The sequence below is a fragment of the Strigops habroptila genome, chromosome 3, assembly GCF_004027225.2.
Source record: "Strigops habroptila isolate Jane chromosome 3, bStrHab1.2.pri, whole genome shotgun sequence".
Lineage (NCBI taxonomy): Eukaryota > Metazoa > Chordata > Aves > Psittaciformes > Psittacidae > Strigops > Strigops habroptila.
Window position 1 is genome coordinate 37,992,304 of NC_044279.2, and position 20,551 is coordinate 38,012,854.

Here is a 20,551-nt window from a genome sequence, read left to right on the forward strand (position 1 = left end):
TTAACTGATTTGTTGTGGAAGTTTTTCAAATACTTTATTTTGTTATTGTATCGTTATAGGAACAATTTTTAAAGGATGAAAGGCCAGCAAATACGTAGCAAGAAAAATTTAAATATGAAGCAGCTTGGGGATGATACTATTGGGAAAACTTATTAAAAATGTTATATTTTTATATTTAAATCCATGTAAATATCATTATCTCTAGCGTTGACTGTGGAGCATTTTTTTAATGTTTCATTATGCATACATATCTTTTAATCTTAATTACATATAGTCAGTCAAGAAGATCTCTGGGTGCTCATTCCTAGAAGCTTAATTAATTTTAAATACTGTAGGAGAAGTGTTTAGCATACATAGTAACATTTGTAATACTAAAATTTGATGGAAAGCCTAAAGTGTTCTAATGTACCTTCCCTTAAAAGAATGGGTTTTGATATATTGTAAAATAATCACAGCACTACTCTGTATAGCTCCGTTTATAAAAGTGCCTATGTAATGACACATTTTTAATTACAAGATCCTCGTGCTTTCAGATATATCTGTGCTTACTTTAGAAAAGGAGCTTTTTTTTTTTTTTTTTCCTTTAGCTGTCATCTGAATGTTAATAGAGCCTTAAGAACTGATGAGTGGAATTGCTCTTCTGGTCCATCAACAAATTAAGAGTGTGGAGTGGCATAGACAATATTGAAACAATGATTTGACATAAGGAGTTCTTGCATTGTCATCTGCATAGATCAAAAGAAAAGTTTGCCATTTAGCTCTTCCAGTTTAAGAAGCAAAAGGCTGAATAGTTTTCTTACTAGACAACCAAGTGTTTATGAGGGAGGAAACTAATAAGCTTCATGTGTTCCTGAGTGCTTTGATTTACCATTCAGGAATAAAGAAGGGTTTTATAATCAAAGTCAAAATAACCTGAACACTGATCAGCTGGAAGAGGTGCACATATTGGTTTACTGACAGTGCTACTTGGCTCCTTCCTATAACGGGAATATAAAATCTGGGTGAGCCTTAGAAGGATTAATTGTAGCCATACTTTTACATGCTAAATGCAATTTAGATTTTTATAATTTTGCTTGATAATTATAGCTACTCTGCAAAGACTGAAATGTTTTGTCTGTTGCCCAGTGTGGAAACGTAAGTAGTAAAATCCAAAATTTTAGTGTACCTGTCTAAAAGACAGTTATGCAGGTAAACATTCAGTTATGCTAGAATATGCTATGATATTTAATGTGAAAACCAAATTTTCTTGAAGTTCATGTGTGAAGGATATGTTATTACTGCAGTGTTGGAGATCACAGGGCTTATCTTGTATTTTTCTCCTTGAAATTTTATTCCTTGGTGTCTGTTTAAAACAAGAGGAGGGAAAATTGAAGGGGAAGGGAAAAAATAAGGGAAAGGGAAAAGGCTGTTCTACAACTCTTTCATTCTCTTCTAAGAAAAAAAAAAGGGGAGGGGGAAACTTAGTTTTCAGATCTTAATTTAGAATAGGCTGAGCCCTGTTGGTGTTGGTAGGGTTCCCTGTGTGTAAAAACCACTTGCATCTGAGGAGAGATTGCCTCCCATCCCACACTAAACGTAGCTTGACTTCAGACATGAGTTTCTGGTTTGACTTCAGTGAGGCTAATTGTATGTAGTGTTTCCACTTGAGGAGAAGATTGTGTAAAAAGAAAATAGAAGAGTAGTTGAAGGGACACTGCTGATTGTTTTAAGTTGACATTTTGAATACTTTACCATGAGGCCTTTTTATTTATTCAAGTACTTTGCCCCCACTCCCACCCCCCGCATATCGCTTGCTGACGCACAGTTTCCTGCAGAAACTCTTGCTTTTCAGCAAAGGTATCTTGCTAGTCTGTTCTCTTCCTTCTCTTTGTGCACCCTCTGCTGCCTGCTGGTTCTTCAGGGCAAGGTTGTTTCTGCTGTTTGTTGCTGTTAGATGCTGCAGTTGGTCTGGGTGTGCAGGAGTGCATGAGCAGTGCACAGCATCGATGGATAAACCAGGAAGTGCCAGCAAGAGTGAAACGAGTGATCTGCAAAGTGCTCTCAAACCAAATAAGCAAAAATACTAACGATACTTTGAGTAACTTTCACTGGTGAGTCTATGGTTTGTTTGCAAGCAGAGCTGACAAGTGCATAAACCACTGTTTCATGGTTTTAATAAAGTCTGCAAGAGGTATTTATTGAAGTCGTGTACTCTTGTCTCTCTAAGGAGTATGTGTGTATGAAGGGTGAAGGCATGACTCCATATCTCCTAGGTAGGACTTAATATTATTAAGGATAAGTAGCAGTTTATCATGAATTGCACGTATATTTTGCTCTGTTAATGTTGCTTCATTACTGTAAAATTGCTCTACTAGCAACCTAAAAATAAGGGCATTTTGGGATTATCTAATATCCACTTTAATAGCAGTGGATAAAATGCTTGAAACATTAATGGGATATTGTACTGTGGTGTCAGGTTAAATGGAATGGTTGGAGAAAAAAGGTACACCTGTGTCTGGGCTATGTTTTTTGAGTAAATTAAACAAAATAGCTCTGCATCAGTGCTCGACTGTGCTAGGCTAGCACAGGTGTGTGTTTGTAGCTCCATGTAAACATAGGGTGCTTGAAGAATTAAAGAGAAGGAAACTTCGAGAAATCGTAATCCATTAGATGAAATAGAATGAAATCCAGTTTCAGTGTAACAGTTGATTCAGCTGCAATGATGTGTGCTAACCAACTTCGAACAAGAAATCAGGAATTGTGCAGGTGCGCTCAGCTGAGTGCTGTTGATTCGTGCTGAACTACCTGCATCCAGAGGCTGAGGTGTCATTGTCAGGATTGTCTCAGCTCCATTTCCACAGATGCTGCCAAATGCTGCTTGTGCTCAAAAGCTGGGCCTCTGGTTCTGCATCCAAGAGTTTGGGAAAATATTTTAGCAACTAAATATTTCTCAAACTTCTTATTGAATGCAATACTCCTTTAAGTGTATTAACAAGGGGGGGGGGAAAAAAAACCCACCAAAAAACCACCACTTTTGCAGGTTTTTGACAGATGTGGGGATTCTTTTACCTTTGAGGCATGAGCCATGTGTGTGTTCATCAGAGATACTTGTGTGCACACAGCTACTTGAATTAGAGGCCTTTTCTCCTTTGTAAGTGGTATTTAGCTGGAGTATTCTTGGTGCCCTCCCCTGTTTGCTGACAACACTTTGCTATTTTTGTTTTCCCTGAGCTGTGCAGTTTTTCACTCGGAATTTCTGGCCTTTAAATCTACTCACCCTACCTGTCATTGGTACCTGTGGTAGTGGCTTTATGGTCTCTTCAGGCTGTGTGGGGTAGGGCCAAAAGATGGTGGCTAGGTACAAAAGCTTCTGTTTACTTTTTTTCTTAAAAAGCAGATTAAATGGATGCCTACTAAGTTAACCTCTCTGGGTATATGCTCCAGTCTGTGGATTTGTGTGGTAAGTTAGTGGATCTCTGTCTTCTTCACATTATCTGAGAGTAATATAACTTTGCAATACAGGTCTTCTGCCATCTTTGTCTTTCAGAGAGAGCACCACTCCCAGGTGCTAGTGGGACAAAGGCTTTATTTCTCGGATTTAACTGCAGGCACTGCAATGTCCTGTGTACTAGACACAAAAGAAGAGGGAAAGCATCCCACAGTGTCGTGGATGTCTTGCAGTAGCTGGGCTGTTCTTAACTGCTGAAATGGCCAAAGCACAGCTGTGCTTTGCTACAGACTTTGGTTTCCTTGGCTGTTGAGAAAGAAAGGTCAGAAGTTCCAGGCTTCTAAGAGGATATTTTTGGTATTGCCTTCATGTCTGGCTGTCTTGACACAATCCAGAGAAGTTTTAAAGAATTTAGGGATAAGTGTTCTAAGAAAGCCCAGGATTGGCAACAGTATACCTGTGTTTTGCCAATGCACTTGTATCTATTGTAGAGGATCTGCCTTTTAATAAACCTGTGCTGTTTGGCCTGAAAACAGGTGATCTTTCATTTTGTCAGGGTTTCTAGCTGACAGTGGTGTCCATCGAGCATGTTTTCTTTTGCCTCTTTATTTATTTTTTCCCTCAGGGAAGGTGGCTTTTACACTGCTTGGAGACCTTGGCTTCAGCTTCTCCTTACTCACTGTTCAGACTTGCAGAAAAATACTGTCAGAGTTGGAAACTTCACAAGCGTTGCCTACTATGATCCATCTATATTCCCTCTTGCTGGGAACCAATGGGTGTCCCAGCAGGTTCATGTCATCTGCTTTGTCCCCCCACCTACAGTTTTCTTCCTCTAAATTAAAAAAACAAAACAAACCCACCAAACCATAAGAAACTCTATGTCCTGTTCTTGGTACTCTAACCACAAGTCTTGCTAGTCATGCTACTACTGTCCTACAGCTCATCACCACCTTTTTTCTTTCTAGAGTCATTGTGGACTTTCACTGTATAATAGAGAAAGTTTCATCGTGCTGCAGAATGAAAGGATTTTGCAGCCTGTTTTTCTAATACAAAAAAGAAGGAGAAAGATGGAGTCATTTTAGACTTAAGCATTGATCTTCTCCCCTCCCTCTTGGCCAGTCAGGAAAGAAACTCAGTGTATCTTGTGATTTCAGGATACTGGAATCGAAATACAGAAGTGAGCGTCAGGGGCAGTATCTGTATTTTTTATTGATGCAAATATGCTAATAGTAAAATATCTGCTTGATTGGCTTCTTTTCCTACTAAGGTACAGTGATGTCTCCTTTCTCTTCATAATAATGAAGTAGGGGTCTCAGGAGATTCAAGAAACTGTGTTGTTGACTTGAAGCATCTTTTTTTTTTCTCAGTGGAAGACTAAACTTCAAGCCCAGCACCCAGAAATTTTGTTTATGTCCTGTCAGTTGGATGCAGCTGAGGGGTGATTCTGGACACAGTATCTGTGAAGGCTTTTCTGCCTTGGTGGATTCAAAACCATTAAGTCTTGGTCTATCCTACCACCCAGAGTAAGACCCTTAAGATTGTCCTCATAATGGGTTAATTCTTCCAACTGAAAGTTTAATTTAAATTAGTTTTATTTAATCTGAAGTGGGATGCACAGGGTTTGCAGTTCAGAGTTGCTTATCGCAGCCAAGCAGAAATGTCTTATCAGCCTTCTGGAGCTCTTCAGTGAAGTGGAGTGGGTGACAAGTCACTGTCTTCGAGTGACAGTGTAGATTGCTACAGTATAGCGATATTGAAAAAGATACTGCGAAGTCACACGGTATTTACCAGGACCGCATCAGGGGTTGTGTTTGCTTTTGGTTTAGCTTTCTGAAAGATGTGAGTACCTTAGTAAAAGTCGAGTTGCTTTAATGGCTTTGAGTGTGAATGGGAAGCTTGGACAGTGTTGGAGGTGGACATCTACAGATGGATCTCTGCTGGCTCTGTTATGAATTCAGCAAATAATTCTTGAAATATCAGTTCTGTTAATTTTAGTGATATATGTTGGGATTTGCACACCTTAGGATGCAGCAGGGTCAAATTCGACCCTTAGCACAGCAGGTGAAAAATTTGACTTGGACCAGTGAGAAAGTTGGTCACTCTTTGAAGTATTATCCGTGCTCCTGTTTGGACCTGCTTCTGCATCTTGTTGGGAACCTGAAGGTGCTTTTCAGTTTCCTTTTTCCAGCAGTAATGTCTTCCAGTTTTTACTCATTTAATGTTTCTTGAATTAAAATTTGAGATGAAAATAATGATCACCTGCAATGGATGTTTTGAAATGTCCCTTATTGGTATGAGAATCACTGAAGAACAGTTCAATGGTTTGGATAGGTGTAATTTCCAGGTAGTCGAACAAATCTGTGAGACCATAAAAGCATGCAGTATCAACAGGAAATTGTATAATCTCATTGACATTGTAAACACTTAGCTATACTGGCCCAAACCAGATAGTTACTTTTTTTTTTTTAGCCCTCAGTTCCTTTTTGACCATATACCCATTTGAAGTTCCTTTTTTCTGCATGTTTGTTCTCATTTTGGGTTAATTCAGCAATGGAAATGGCTCAATATTGATATAGTGATACAGTTTAGCTGCTTTTCACACTTTTCCCTGAATACCACACTAAGATTGTTTTCTTGCTAGCATGTTGTCCAAAGAGACTACTGGTCTTCATTCTTACCACTGGTCACCGTAGGGAGCCTGTGTTACATCTGTGCAACGTGGACTGAGTCATTGTTTTTGGAATGCTGCAATTTTATGCATTTTTGTAGTGACACTTACTTGCCTTTTTTATCTGTTCAGAAGGTTTTGACAATGTGATATCTAACTAAATGAGTGCTTCATTATTTTTAGTCATCTTTATTAAAAATAAGTAGTCTTCCCATAGGAAATTCACTCTTCAGATGAAGTTTTCAGTGTATATGCTCATCCCAGATACTGAGGAAGACATCAGTTTGTGCACAGATAAGAGATGTGGATTTTAAAGTTACATTGTCAGAGGTGCAAGATGAGGAGGAATTAAAAGTGAAAGATGAAAAGAAGTTGTCAAATCATACAGGCTAATGAAGAAGTTTGAAAGGTGCAAGTTGAAAAATGTTACTGAATGAGAATATTGTTAGCCAGAAACTGAATATCTGCTTAGGTTTTATGACTTTGAATACCCTTCCATTACTCTTTCATGAGCTTTTCAGGGTGAGGGGGATAAAAGGAAGCTTACATTATAGGAGTCTTATATTTGGTTTTGTCGATGGTTTGTGGGTTCCCCCCCCCCTTTTTTTTTTTAATTGATAATATAAGTGCTACCAGTTCATAAGCTTTTGAAATCTGTAGTCTGCAGGGAGACCTTTTTATGGAGATACACGTGTACACACATATTTGTGTGTATATGTGTGTCTATCTTGATATATGGATTATTAGACCCCTGCCCTTTAGCTTTGGCGAAATGAAAATCTTTGTTCTGCTAGGATTGTTAGGTCATCTGCGTGATGCAAGTGAACAAGAATGTGGTTGTGAGGTGCCAAGTAGAGAAGTTTATTTTTTTTGTCAAGTAAACTGGACAGAAAAGTGTGCAGAAATGTGAATGCTTTAGAATGATCTCTGCATTAATATGTTAAAGCTATTAGTTAAACTTCCTGGCATTTTTCTTCATAATAATCAGATGGTCACTTTTTTCTGAGTGGAAACTGTTATTGTATTTTGAGCTTTTATATGAAAAGAAAGGTAATATTTTTGTTCTCTATTCCTAAAGTGGTTAGAGGGGAAACTGATGGTAGAACATGCTTCAAGTATTTCTTTTTCCCTTCTTCATTTTACCTGGATAGGAGGAAGTTTTAGAATCCTTACTTGGATGTTTCTGTGTGTCTGTACTTACCAAGTGTGACAGTCTTGTTACATAGGTGAACTTGTCTGCAAAATAGCAGTGGTTCTGCTTTGATAGCTGTCTGCCACTCAAGTTTATAGCAGTAGTGTCTATGGTAAAAGATAGTTCAAGATTATGGGTCCTTTGTGTTTAATGTTTGTTTTCTGTTAACTACCTTTTGTGTAGTTGTTTTGCGCTCCTGCCAAAGTTCTGCATGTTTGAGCAGTTTGTAAATAATTTTGGATTGTTCTAAGTGTGGCTCACTGGGGCCTGTTCTACTTCAGGCTTCGAGTGCTGAGGCCTGAGATACTAATGACAATTTAGAGCTGTCTTAGATGAATGTAAGATGCAGTGGAAATAGTATGTTAAAGCATAAGTAAATAAGCTGCAGATAAATACAGTGTATGGTAAACTTTGTTTTAGTTTATTGTGCATGGTTAATTGTCATTCATTTTAGATGGTAGTTGCATTTCTGTGTGACAAATAAAAGGATATTCTCTTTAGCATGAGCCATTAGAATTCTGGTGTGACAAATTTAGGATTATTGGCTTTGCTCCAATCAGTGAGATCAGAGGAAATGTAAAGTATAATCAGCTAGATGCAGTGAGTAGGTCTCCCTTGCTTATATTTAATTACTAACAAGTTTGAAATCTGGTTCACCTACTTCTTCAGGCTCCCTTTATAGTCAGTGGATAGAGGTCACTCCAGGAGTGATTCCTCCCCTGATACTTCTCTTGACTGACTATAAAGCAAGCCTAAGTGTTGCTTTTGAAAGCAGGATTCTTCATGCAGCTGTCTGTTTCTGATTTGTGCTGCAGATTTGCTTGGTTTGGTGGAACATACAAAAAAGCCTCATTACCTAGAGAAACCTTTATATTTATGCATTAATATGGACAGGGGAAGGGAGTTATTTCTCTGTTTAGCAAAAATAAAATAAAAAAGTAAGTCAACAGTTTGTTCCTGAAGATGACTTAAAGTGATCGGGATTAGTATCACTGATCAGCTGAAGGTTTCACAAGTAGTATAAAGTCAAAGCAGTTATAAGAATGTTTGAATTTGAAGGGAGATGCTGAAATCTGATTTTTCAACTATAGCAACAGCAGCTCCACATTGGGAATAATGAAATTGCCCATCAGTCAAGACTAATGAGTATAAGGCTAATGAATATGAGACTACAGAGAAAATATCTTTCAAAGTAATTCTTCTACAGGGAAAAATGCAGGCAACCTTCTCCAGTATTCAGAATGCAAATATTAAACTAATTTGTCACGAACAGAAGCAGACTATATTATCTGAGCTTAGCATAGAGGAAATGTTATACTAAATGACGTGCGTATCTTAATTTGTTTTAATATAAGCACTGTTTTGTCATTTTTGCTGGGATTTGTAAATTATAGAATGAAATCTTTCCAATAGTGACATTCTTTCACTTGTCCTTGCTCAGTATGTGACCTAAGGTCTTAACATCAGAGACATCTTTGTTTTAGCTTTGCATTAATCTGTGTTGAAGTTTGGAATCCTTGAAGTAGTATTTTTCCAATTTTCCTGGACCTTAAACATGTTTGGGTTTTTTTCCCCACTAGCATTGGTTTGTATGGAGATAGTTGTCCATGCTATGTTGTCTGCAATTTGAAGTGGGATGGGGTCAATATGCATATTGCCTAGTATTTCATAGAATCATAGAATAGTTAGGGTTGGAAGGGACCTTAAGATCGTCTAGTTCCAACCCCTCTGCCATGGGCAGGGACACCTCGCACTAAACCGTGTCGCCCAAGGCTCTGTCCAGCCTGGCCTTGAACGCTGCCACGGATGGAGCATTCACAGTTTCCTTGGTCAAACCCATTCCAGTGCCTCACCAGCCTCACAGTAAAGAACTTCTTCCTTATATCTAACCTAAACTTCCCCTGTTTAAGTTTGAACCCGTTACCCCTTGTCCTACCACTACAGTCCCTAAAGAAGAGTCCCTCCCCAGCATCCTTATAGGCCCCCTTCAGATACTGGAAGGCTGCTACGAGGTCTCCACGCAGCCTTCTCTTCTCCAGGCTGAACAGCCCCAGCTCTCTCAGCCTGTCTTCATACGGGAGGTGCTCCAGCCCTCTGATCATCCTCGTGACCCTCCTCTGGACTTGCTCCAACAGCACCATGTCCTTTTGATGTTGAGGACACCAGAACTGTACACAATACCCCAAGTGATTTCTGAAAATCAGAGGCAGAGTTACTTATTGTTACTTATATTTCTGTGGCCTTTGCTCTGTGTCTAACCTTCTTTTAAAATAAGGTAGCTCTTAGAGTGTGTGGCCTTTGTGTTTGGTTTTGGTTGGGGTGGTTTTTTTTTAGTTAAACTTTTTCAGTACCTAGCAATGGTTTTTTTTCTCAGTTTGTTAGGGAGCGTCAGTTACTTTGTTGAAGATTTGGAAAACCTAAACCTGTGCTGTAGATTGAATTTGACTTGGGTATTACTCTTGAAGCTTAATCTGAAAGAGATTTGGTACAAAACTAAACTGCTAAAGCAATCCAGCATCCTCCTGTGGTGGAGCAGATGATCTGAGTAGATAGTGTGTATTTTATGTAGAGTGTTTGGTACATGCTGGTATGGTCTACATAAATAAGCTAAGGGGATATGTCCTAGACTGAAGATACTACAAGTTGTCTGGAAAACTGTAATGTGAGTATGTCACTGTGAAAGTGTAAGTTTCATAAGCATTTTCTTGAGCCTAGTACGTGTTGATATTTTCCTGAATTGCTGGATGATAAAATAGGAAGTAAATGTACCCATTTTAGCATAAAATGGCAAATACAGAAATGACAAACAGTACAAATTTATAGTGAGGAGTAGTGATTAATTAGCAGGGAAGGATATAGTACTTGTAGTGAGTAATAAGCCATTCAGACTGGCAGTATGTTGTTGAGGGAGAGATGGAAGCAGACCAGGATTTGTACGCAGGAGTGCCTGTGTCCAAATTGTAGTGAAATGCTGTTGCTGTGTTCGAAGATGTTAGACCTTACATGCAATACTGTACTTACAGAAGTATATTAACTGTTAAAAGGACTAAAAGGGAACATGGGTCTAGTAAAGATGGACTGGAAGAGCAGAGAGGAAGAACTGGAGCAGCTCTCTGCTGCTCCAGTACTGTGCCTCACGAGTGCAAAAGGAGAGGGAGAAGAAAAGCTGTTCTTTGCCCTCTGGGAAAGGGTAAGATCATCATAATGTTTGTGTAAAATGGTTTTTAGGAGGTCGAGGGAATTTTGATAAGTATGGTAAGCTCTGGGATAGGTTCCTCAGGGAGGTTGTGTAAGGTCTGCCATGGGTCCAAGAGCCAGTGACGGTGTTGGACCCTGCCTTCTGCAGAAGTAGAAAGTCAGCAGGAGCCAGGAACTACCATGTAGGACATGGTAGCAGATGCTAGCCTCTCTTGAGTATGAGATACCTCTTTGCTAGGGAGAATTTCCTATTTCCTGCAAAATTTTTAATCAATAAATTAACATCTAATTTGGAAAAGAAGAATACAGCTTGATGTGCAGCCTTTGGGCCAAATAATTCTTATTTCCCATAAAACGCAGAGAACAAAAGCCCTGTAATGAGGTGGAATTACAGTCATTTTAATCAGTGTAGAGTTTGTGTGTATATATGAAATAGGCTAATATTTGTATTAGCGTGTTGTCTTCTTGATTTAACATTATATACATATGTAACAAAATGATGAAGATTGGCATTTTCTCATTCAAAATGTATTTATTTCCAATTTGCTTACACTATAACTCTCTCAAGTCATCTTTTGGTACTCAAGTAAGGTCCCACTTGCTTTATCTCTGTCCCAGGGATGACAAGGCTGGAGTGTTGTGAAATCTCATCAGAGCTGTTTTAATTGGCATGATAATTGATTGCACTATAATGGCATGAGATGTCTTTCTTCTGTTGGAACTTAACTTCTTGCTTTGGTATAGTTGGTTGATGCTGTAAAGAGAGCAGGAGGAGTAGCTGAAACCCCGCTACTTCTGTGGCGCTGCCTAGAGAGGCTTTGCAACCCAAGTCCTTTCCCTTCTTACAAGGGAAAGGGGCAATCTAGTTTTGTGTTGAAATTTTGATACTTAGTGATTATATCCTAAAACCGGTTGCTTATGCTGTGACTAGCTTTGTCATATCCAGGAAAACAATGTAACCCTTTCTCTCTAATTTCTGTTATGATTTTATTGTATTTGCATGTCAAATATGGTGCATGCTCCCACCAATAGGTTTGTGGGAGCTGATGAAAGAGCTGTTCCACGTGTAGCAAGTCTGAATTTAATGAAATAAAAGAAGCTTAATGCAGCCTGAATGATTACAGTTTTAGAAGAAATACTTCATATTGTCAAGTGTACAGATGCTAGAACTGAAATCAGAACATTTTAAAGACAAATGAAGAAAGCAGCATTGCTGAATGTGGAGTAGTGCAGTCTGAATTCAGAATCCACCTGGGACTTTTGGAAACTGAACTTTTATGTCTTACATTATTGGAACTCTAAGGATTCAGTCCTTTGTCAGGCAGAAAGGATCAGTCTGCCCGTAAGACTTCAGTGATATAATTTGTATTTTTACAGCGAATGTAGTTCTTACAGAAATCCCTTCCACGGAAAAGAAACTTGTGGGTTTTCCACAGTGTTTGGTACTAATTCCATTCTGTCAGGTGAAGAACCGGCTGTCAGACACATCCTTGCACCCAGCAGTGCCAAGTCCTACTCGCGTTGGGCAGTGCTACTGCTCTTTGTAGTGCTGGCAAAGAGAGAGTGTCTTTGGATTGTCTGGTGTAGACTCTTGGTTTGAGAGGCCAGGTCCCTTCGCAGAACCACGCGTACCTGAAACTTTCTGCTGACTTTATTGGTGGTGTATATTGACTCTACAACCTTTGTAAGTGGAAGGAGGAAGACAGCAGCTTGCCCGCTGTCCTACAAATTCTTTGTGGGATGTGATGAAGGTGGGTGTGCACTAGGGTGGTGTAGCAGCATCAGAGACAACAGCCTCTCCTGCTTTGCTTCCTCCCATTGTCCCACCATTGGCAAACTGGGGGTTTTGTTGCATAGTGCAGCCCTGACACTGGCGGCGACACTTGAATTACTCAGGGACCACAGGGCTGACTGCTGTGGGCCTGAGCAACTTGGTTGCTTGCTTCAGACACTCAAGGCCACGGTTGGTGGTAGCCATCTTGAATAGGTTCCCTAGTGAATCAGTGCTTCACTGACACTTTCAATGAAGTGTTTTGGTTGAATTGTTTAAAACTGAATAAAAAGATTTGCAGAATAAGTGTGTACAAATTATTTAGCAAATCTATTTTGAAATTTTGCTGCTCTTCTGAAGTAAGGAACCTTAGGAAAGTATTGTGAGAAAGGACAGTGCAAAACACAATGCAACCGATTGTGCTGTGCCTATTCTAGGCATAACTCTCAACAGTGTGAATGTGCTCTTTGGCTTTCTGGTGAAAAAAAAATTACAACTTCATTATTACATGCAACAACTGATTCCTTTACTAGCTTAGGGTCCTAGCATACTGCTCTGTGTTCAAGACTCTGGTGATGTGGTTTTTCACCAGTGTTATTGTTCATTTCCTGTTCCAGTTACAGCCAGAACATACTGATTCTGGAGGTCCTGAAGGGTCAGAAATTTGCTTTCCCGTTTGTTTTTTGGTGTGTTTTTGTTTTGTTTTCCCATTTTTTTTTTTTTTAATTTTTTTTTTTCTTTCCAGTGGACCAAGATTTTGTTTCCTTCCTTCTCCTTTGGTTTTGGAAACACAGATTCTGTGCTTCTAGCTTCTGGTTTTGTTTTTCCAGTCATCTCTGAAAACTTTTGAGGCATGAATTTGGGCTTGTTCCCCTGTTGTCCCAAGGGTGGTTTGGAAGCATTGCTGTCTGTCTTGTAAGAAGACAAAGTTCCCTTTAAGCTGTACAATGGAAAGAGTCAGCTGGTATTCAAGTTTTATTAGGTTTAGCAGAGAGTAAATTACCCACAGTTAAAAATAATTTGGGGGGCATTTGTGATTTCTTATGTGGTTTTCTTATGAGACTAATTCTGTATTATTTTTAGAATAACTTGTCTTTACAGGATCAAGGCATCTGCGCCTTTCTGTTTGGACAGAGAAGCTGTAGATACGTTTGATCTCTGTAGCCTTTTAGTTCAAGTTGTGAACACCTTTTACTAGGGGAAAGAGCTTACTGCGATTCATCTTTTTCCTAAGTCTTGAAAATAGTATTAATTTTGTTTTTTGAAATTTTGACAGTTAATGAGACTTGCTTTAATTTGTGTGTGAGTATTGCTTTTTATTGCATTTACTTTTGCTTTAAAACTACTGAGAAGCTTTATATTTTAAGTTTATTCTTATTTTCAGTGCACAAGGTTTTGAAATGCATTTTTTTTTCCTGTTTATGGACAGTAAGAACTGTAAGAAGCTTGGAAGATAACAATATATTTTTACTAATGTTTTATTAATCTACTTCATTTACAGGAAGTGGTCATCGGTCAAAATTTGCTTACCTCAGCAGAGACAAAAAATTAATGGGCAAAAGTACAGTGTGTAGGTAGGTAGCTATTTTCAGTGCACTTAAGGTTCTTTGAGGAGAACCTTATTTTAAGGGAATGGGGATAGCTATTGAAATGTAAGATTTTGCTCTTTAAAGTATTCAGGCAGTGGATTCAACGATCAGGTATTGCAGGAACTATCCTTTAAGTATATTAATGTGCTCCCTTCTTTCACGAGATTTTTATTAAAAAGTGCCTTGAAATGATGCATTTGTGCATTTGTGTGGTACAGAGACATTGAAACAAGTATATTTATTTAAAAATGTACTTTAAAAAATGTAGCAATTTTTTTTCTGTAAGATTTGTAAACAGTGTTCTTCTTGATAGTTCTCCCAGATTCAAACATAACTTACCTAATGTAAGTTATAAAAGGATTGGGCATGGGCATTCTTATTTTGTTAACTGTTGGTGTTTTACTACATTCAGTGCCTTGAAGTGTAGTGCAATAATTGTTATACTTCAGTATATTATTTTCTTTTATAGTATTCTGTAATCATAATAAAAGTTAGTCAAGGTTCCATGATTGTAACCTTGCAGCAGGCGTACCATACAATGGGTGGGTGAGTTCTGCATTTTGGCATGTGAATACCAATCACATTTTATTTATCCCCCTTAAAAAAAAAATAAATAAAATAAAAAATTCTTGATTAATATTTTCATATTTACGTAGTCTGTTTTGCAAATAAATGTTGGAGTTTTTTTAATCCCTAGCGTTCCTTCAGCTCAAATGGCAAAGACTAAAGAAATTCCCCAAAACCACTTGGTTTTGTTCATACAGAAATGTATGTTATTAATAATTATATAGGATAGTTCAGGATAGTAATTCAGTAAAATTACCTTTGAAGTGGAAAGTTCAATTTCAGGACCATTTTGTTTTATCTTTATATCACTAGAGTAAAAACTCAGTGGCTTTGGTTTTTATTTCAAGTCCCAAACTGTGGTGCTATGTAATGTAGCCAGTCTTTACATTTATGGCCTAAAAGTAGAGTAGGAAGGAGATGACATTTCTAAATGGGGTAATACACCATTTTGGAAGCAAAATTAGTTAAGTTCCTGTGAGTTAGGGAGGAATTTCAGCAGTCTGCAGACTGGGGGTTAACTAAACCTACAAGTTATTGGAAAAGAAAAAAGTGAATGTGATAAGGAGACATGAAGTTAAAAACATGAGTTAACTTTGGGGTTTTGCTCAGTAGCATGTTACAGTAGCATGGACACGTTCCCAGGAACATGTCATGACATGCTTAAGATTCATTAAAATAAGATGAGCAGAAGAGTCAGTAAACCTCAAGAATAGCTTGCTTGTGTGATTACTCTGTTTTACGTTTTGGCAATATGTGTTTGAATTTAATGACACACTGTGGAAAGTCCCAGAACTAATTTTGAAGAGTTTTTCCTTTCATTTGTTACGCTCAGTTAGGCTTCAGTTTGAGGATTTAAATGTAAATTTGAACTTTGCTCCTGTACGCTTCTAGCTCTTGTCCCAGAATCCCAAACTCGTTGGGAAGAAGTTATACTTGGCACAGGTTAATTTCTTGTTCCTCAGAATAATTTATCAGTGTGTTGCTTTTGCTTCCAAAGCAGTCTTCAGACTGTTCGGGCTTTCCTAGAGCAAAGCTGGGTAAGTAGTTTACCATTAGACAGCATGCCTTTTCACAAAGTTTCTGAGAATGGTTTTTGTGGCAAAGCATGTTTCCCATGTAGTGCTTGAAAGAAGCTGAGATTTGAGCAGCCTGTAGTGTGAAATTACAATTCCCTACACAGGTGAAGGCTCAGCTTTGAGAACCAGTGTTTAAAGTGCAACAGTGGAGTGTGCAGACTGTTAGTTAGAGAAGTTGCAGTTCAGGTGTCCTTGGTATCAGGAAGACAAAAGCTGTCTTTATGCAATTGCTGTAATAAGGAAGGCAGGTGACTGTTCTTTGAATTCCTTTATTCTGAACCAGGCAATAGGATCGCTTCTTAGAGCCAGAAATCCTTGAGATGGATGTGGACGCCAGAGTGTGAGGAGTAAGGATGGCTATAGCTTGAGCGCTCCTAGACATGTGATTCAGGAGTGGCAGTGCAGCCTTGCTAATTTAAATTTGGACTAGATCTGATACATCATGAAGCAGTACCAGACAGACCTGTTTTGAAATACTGCATTCACAGATGAAAAGTCATTCATTTATTGAGAGTAATCTACAGCTCTGTTCTTTTTGAAGTATTAAAATGGATTTGTCTTGTAAAAGAAAGCTGCTTTGGTTGTGCACTCTCTCTCTGTTGTCTCTCTTTTCTAGTCTTTAGCACTCAAGTGTACCAAGAAATTTTACAGAAACCTCTCACAGAAGATTATATCTAATGTATGTTTTGCTTCCCTTAGAAGTAGGTATTTCAGAACAGAACTTGGAACAGAGGGATGCTTCTGTGAGAATGTTTTCAGATGTGGATTTTTGTTTGTATTAAATCCTTGAGAACAGATTCGTTGCTTTGTGAACAAGAATGAAGTAGTCACGGTTTCAGAGACCCTGATTCAGAGGATATGTTAGTCCCTATGAACATATATAACAGGAGGGAACAAACTGTAAAATTATACTCTAAAAAGTATAAGACCAATTATAAAAGTAGTCTCCAGAAAGAAACTGAAGAATCCTTGTAGAGAACAGCACGCATGCTCTGCTCTTGATGGGAAGAAATCAGGAAGCGCCAATGTAGAGAAAAAAAATCAGAGAAGAAATGTTGGAAGTCACTAAATTCCCACAGGGACTTCTGTCTTTCTGCTTATTAGGCTAAGCCCCAGCTTTTCTTCCTTAGAAATTTGTTGGATCACTATAAATGATGGAGATTTGAAATATTTTTTCCTCTGAAATTTATCAGAATTGTGATAAGAAAGCAAGCTGTCGAACTGGGAAAAAAATAATAAAAGGAGGAAAGTACAACTTATCAAGGACGCACCTTCTATCCAGAAAGTAAAAAGCCTAAACAGTTTCACTTCAATCTTTTGTCAATTAATCGGACTATAAACTTCACAGGAAGCCCAGAAACATGAATACACAGAGGATGCAGAGAATACTTTCGAAGTTCACAGAGCTGCAGTATACTGGAAATCTTCATAGAATTACTTAGTTCCTAAATAACGTGAAATGTAGAAACTTTTAAGTCCTCTTTTGAGGGCTTATCTTTTAAAAGAAAATTTACAGCTCCTCGGTTTTATCTGCTTAACTGGGGCTATGCATGCCCAAAACAAGTATCTAAGAATTTAATCTAGAGTTTAGAAAATTTATCTTTATTTAAAGATTAAAAAAACCACCCCACTTCAAATCATGCATATTTTCTCTGTATGTGTTTCTTGGCTTGCCGCAGATCATTTTCCTTTAGTGCTGTTTTCTTATAGCACTCTTATTGTAGTACCTGAATCATAAATTAACAGGTACTGGTCAATATTTTGGGTTTTTTCAACTGAACTTTTAAGACTGGGGGTTAACACTTGACATGAGAAGCATGAAGGTTAAGATCTTTTAGGATCCATGGATTTATTGGGGGTTTGTTGTTCTTTCCCAATGAAAAGGCATTTGAGCAGATAAAAGAAAACAGCACATGCAGGTGCTGCGTGGTGATTGCACCCTGTAGAGTGAAAGTGAGGTCATTCATGTGGTTACCACCCTCGGCTGTGTTCTTAGTCCTGTCCCAGAGGTGGTTGTACCTGCTGTAGGGATGGTTGGGCAGGGTGTGTAGTTTATACTGAAATGTGCACAGGGTTTGCTCTCAGGAGTAAATCGTGGTACCTCAGTTCCCACCTGTGTTACGCAGCTTGTCAGCAGCCCCTGGGGAATGGGCATGTTGGAAAAATTTAGGATGGCAGCTGTATTGGCCACCCTAGTTCAATCCACCACTGCGTGTGATCTTACATATTGTGCTTCCTTAATAGTGTTGCCCATCATGCAATTCATCCCTCTGATAAAGTGAATTCGGACAGCTGGGTGCTTGCCTTCATTTCCTAGTACATTGATCTTCAGACACAATTTCTTGTCTGTTAAGATACAGTAAACTGGGGCTGTGGCTGTTGCGTTGTCCTACCGCTGTGGTGTGGTGTAACCATGGCTGTAACTATGTAGCAAAGCTGGACCAAGGAACCAGCTGGCTGAAAGTTTAGCAAGCCAGGCAAGAGCAGGACTTGGCTGCTGTAAAACCTTATGCCTCGTAAAAATCCTGCTCAGTGATGATTCGCTCTATAGTGAATGTATCTTCCTATGCAGCCCCTTAATGTAAGAATTGTCCAGTGAATGTGTAGAAGGCTTCTCTTTGTCACTTCAAAACAAAAAAAAAACCTTGCTTTTTGAAAATAAGTTCTGTGCAGAACTAGAAAATCGTACTTGTCTGTGTGTGCTGAGGTTTTAGAAGTTGTGATTTGTGTGCAGCGCTGCTCTATGGGCTATTTACATACACTTCCCTCGGGGAATGTTTTTCTTTGTAGCAATAAGCATTTTGATAAATTCTCCTTTAAAAAGAGGGAAGGGTTAACAGAAGTGGTAAAGAACACATTTATTTAACAGACCAGTAAAAAAAGCTTATGGCACCACAGAGATTCAGAAACCATTTTCTTGCTTTTTAAATGACAGTAAATGGAGATCAAATACAAAGAATACTTCAGTATTTGTAAATACTTTTGCCATTCCCTGTGATGTGTAGTGCTTGAGAGCTAATTATGGTACACTTCCTGTCATTCAAAGAGAGCTGCACTATGTGGGTGATGTTTTGTTTAATTGAAGAATAGTTACAAATGTATATAATATGTAACTGCCTCCAGTTATCCAGTATATAGGTTCATGAAGAAGTGTATCACCCTTCATATTCTCACCATCTCACGCTCAGAGAAAGGCATCTCTGTGCCTTCTGAGTATGCATTTAGATTTTGAAAATATGGTAAAGAAGTTAGTGTTTCTCTGTCTTTCCTGAACAAGGTTAATGCTGGAACAATGTGTCTTTTTAAAAGCAAAACTTTTTGAGTCCTGCCTCAAGATTGTGAAGGGTGGGAGAGGGCGGGGAAGGGATTATATCACTTGAGAAGCAAGAACTTGGCTGACCCTGAGAAGACTTGAAAGAATCTGACATTAAATTGTGGTGTAATGATCTAAATCCCTGTATTTTCCCCATCTGCAATACTGGTAAAATGGGTTGAGACTAAAATTGATTTGAGTGGTTTGCTATTGCAACTCTAGCTGAAAGCGTTGTAATGCTACTGGTCAGGATAACCTAATCTTATGAAATCAGCTGTAGGAAAAGAAAAAACAGAAGTTGAAGTCTTGCATTTTTAAGTACTTCACCAACTATGACACTTTCATTGTGAGCAAGATTGCATATATTAGCTGAAGATTGAGCAAGTTTTCAGTGAAAATACTCTTTTGGGGTTTTTTAATGAGAACAGTATAATGGGAAGTAATGCCCTATTGCTTGTTTTACCAGGCTGTTGAGGCACTAAACATTGACATCCTGTCTTGGAACTCTAAATAAATGCGACTGTTTTCTGAGAAACTGTGAGGAAGGTATGAGATGGAGGGGACCATCCCATGTCTGGGACTTGGGCCAGGTCTAAGCAACATTTGCAGTCTGAGCTTAGACTGCCAATTTGAGGTAGCTCTATTTTAAAATGTTGTGGTGTAAAGTCTGGCACTTCAAAGAGGAATTGCTTCAAAATGAAAAATGACTGGTTATTTCAGTTTCTGATATTTGAACAAAGTTTACAGTATATATTGAGCCAAAGTTTTACAATATGGGAATCTGACTGAAGCCCACCTGTTTAAATGAGAGAGCGCATAGCTAGATTAATTCATTTTTTGACAACTGTAATGGAGAACAGAATGACTGAAGAGGTTTAAATCAGGTGTGAGGAAGATTAGTACAGTGGAAAGGCATGGCAGATGCATTTAGTGCTTTCCTAATTCTACTTGGTGGTTGTATTTGTGATAGCATGGTAGGGATCTCAGAGTTTGTAATTGATCTTTTCCTGTGTGCAGTAATATCTAACTCAAAAATTCTTTACTAGGATCAATTAACACTTAAATAATATGAAGAATTGCAGTTCAGCAATTTAAAATTCAAAAGAATTCTGGTACTTTTTCATTTCCCTTAAAATAAATTCAGTAACAGGTTGGAGGTTTGTTTTGTTTTTTCTGAATGAAGATTGGTTGTGTCCTTGTTCTTAGATACAATGTAAAAACATCAAAGTTGTTTTGTCGTATTCTATGGCTGAACCTGGTATAGCTGTAATCACGACATAGCCTGGCTGCATAGTCAGAAGGTTACAAGAACCAGGCTGTGGAATATTTTGAGAAACATGCTTCCTAAAGTGTCTTAAGGCTTTCATTTAAAAATAAATAAATAAATAACTGAAGAATAGAAGTTTTTTAATTTTAACTTTGCATTTTTGCGTTTGCCCTGAAGAGTCACAGACTGTCTTAAGTATGTTTTAGGGAGGACACACTAAAAAGCCATACATGAATTTAACCTCTCTGTGCTCTTGGGAAATGTTTCTGCTTTTGCAGAACGTACCATTAGTCTGAAGAAGGAGAGTCACTGAGAAGCAAGTATGCTGCCAGGAAGTTGTGGCAGCTCGTAAATATTTCCTTCTCTTCAAGGATTCAATTTATTAAACATACTTAATGTTTTGAGTTTTTCCAGTTGTATTTTAAGGTAAGACGAGATGTTTGATGTGCTGTGTGTGCAGAATGAATTTTTGGCCAGAATGTT

General features: G+C 38.3%; 1 protein-coding gene across 3 annotated transcripts in view; it reads left to right on the top strand.

Moving 5' to 3' along the window:
• The window catches only part of CNOT2 (CCR4-NOT transcription complex subunit 2), a 92,530-nt gene that overhangs the window by 20,140 nt on the left and 51,839 nt on the right, over window positions 1-20,551 (top strand). For 2 of the 3 annotated variants that reach the window (XM_030478234.1, XM_030478236.1), the window contains exon 2: window positions 13,758-13,830. The exons of the other annotated variant lie outside the window; for it this stretch is intronic. The gene's annotated coding sequence lies outside the window, so the exon portion shown is untranslated. The remainder of the gene's footprint in view (window positions 1-13,757; window positions 13,831-20,551) is intronic. 3 annotated transcript variants of the gene reach the window in all.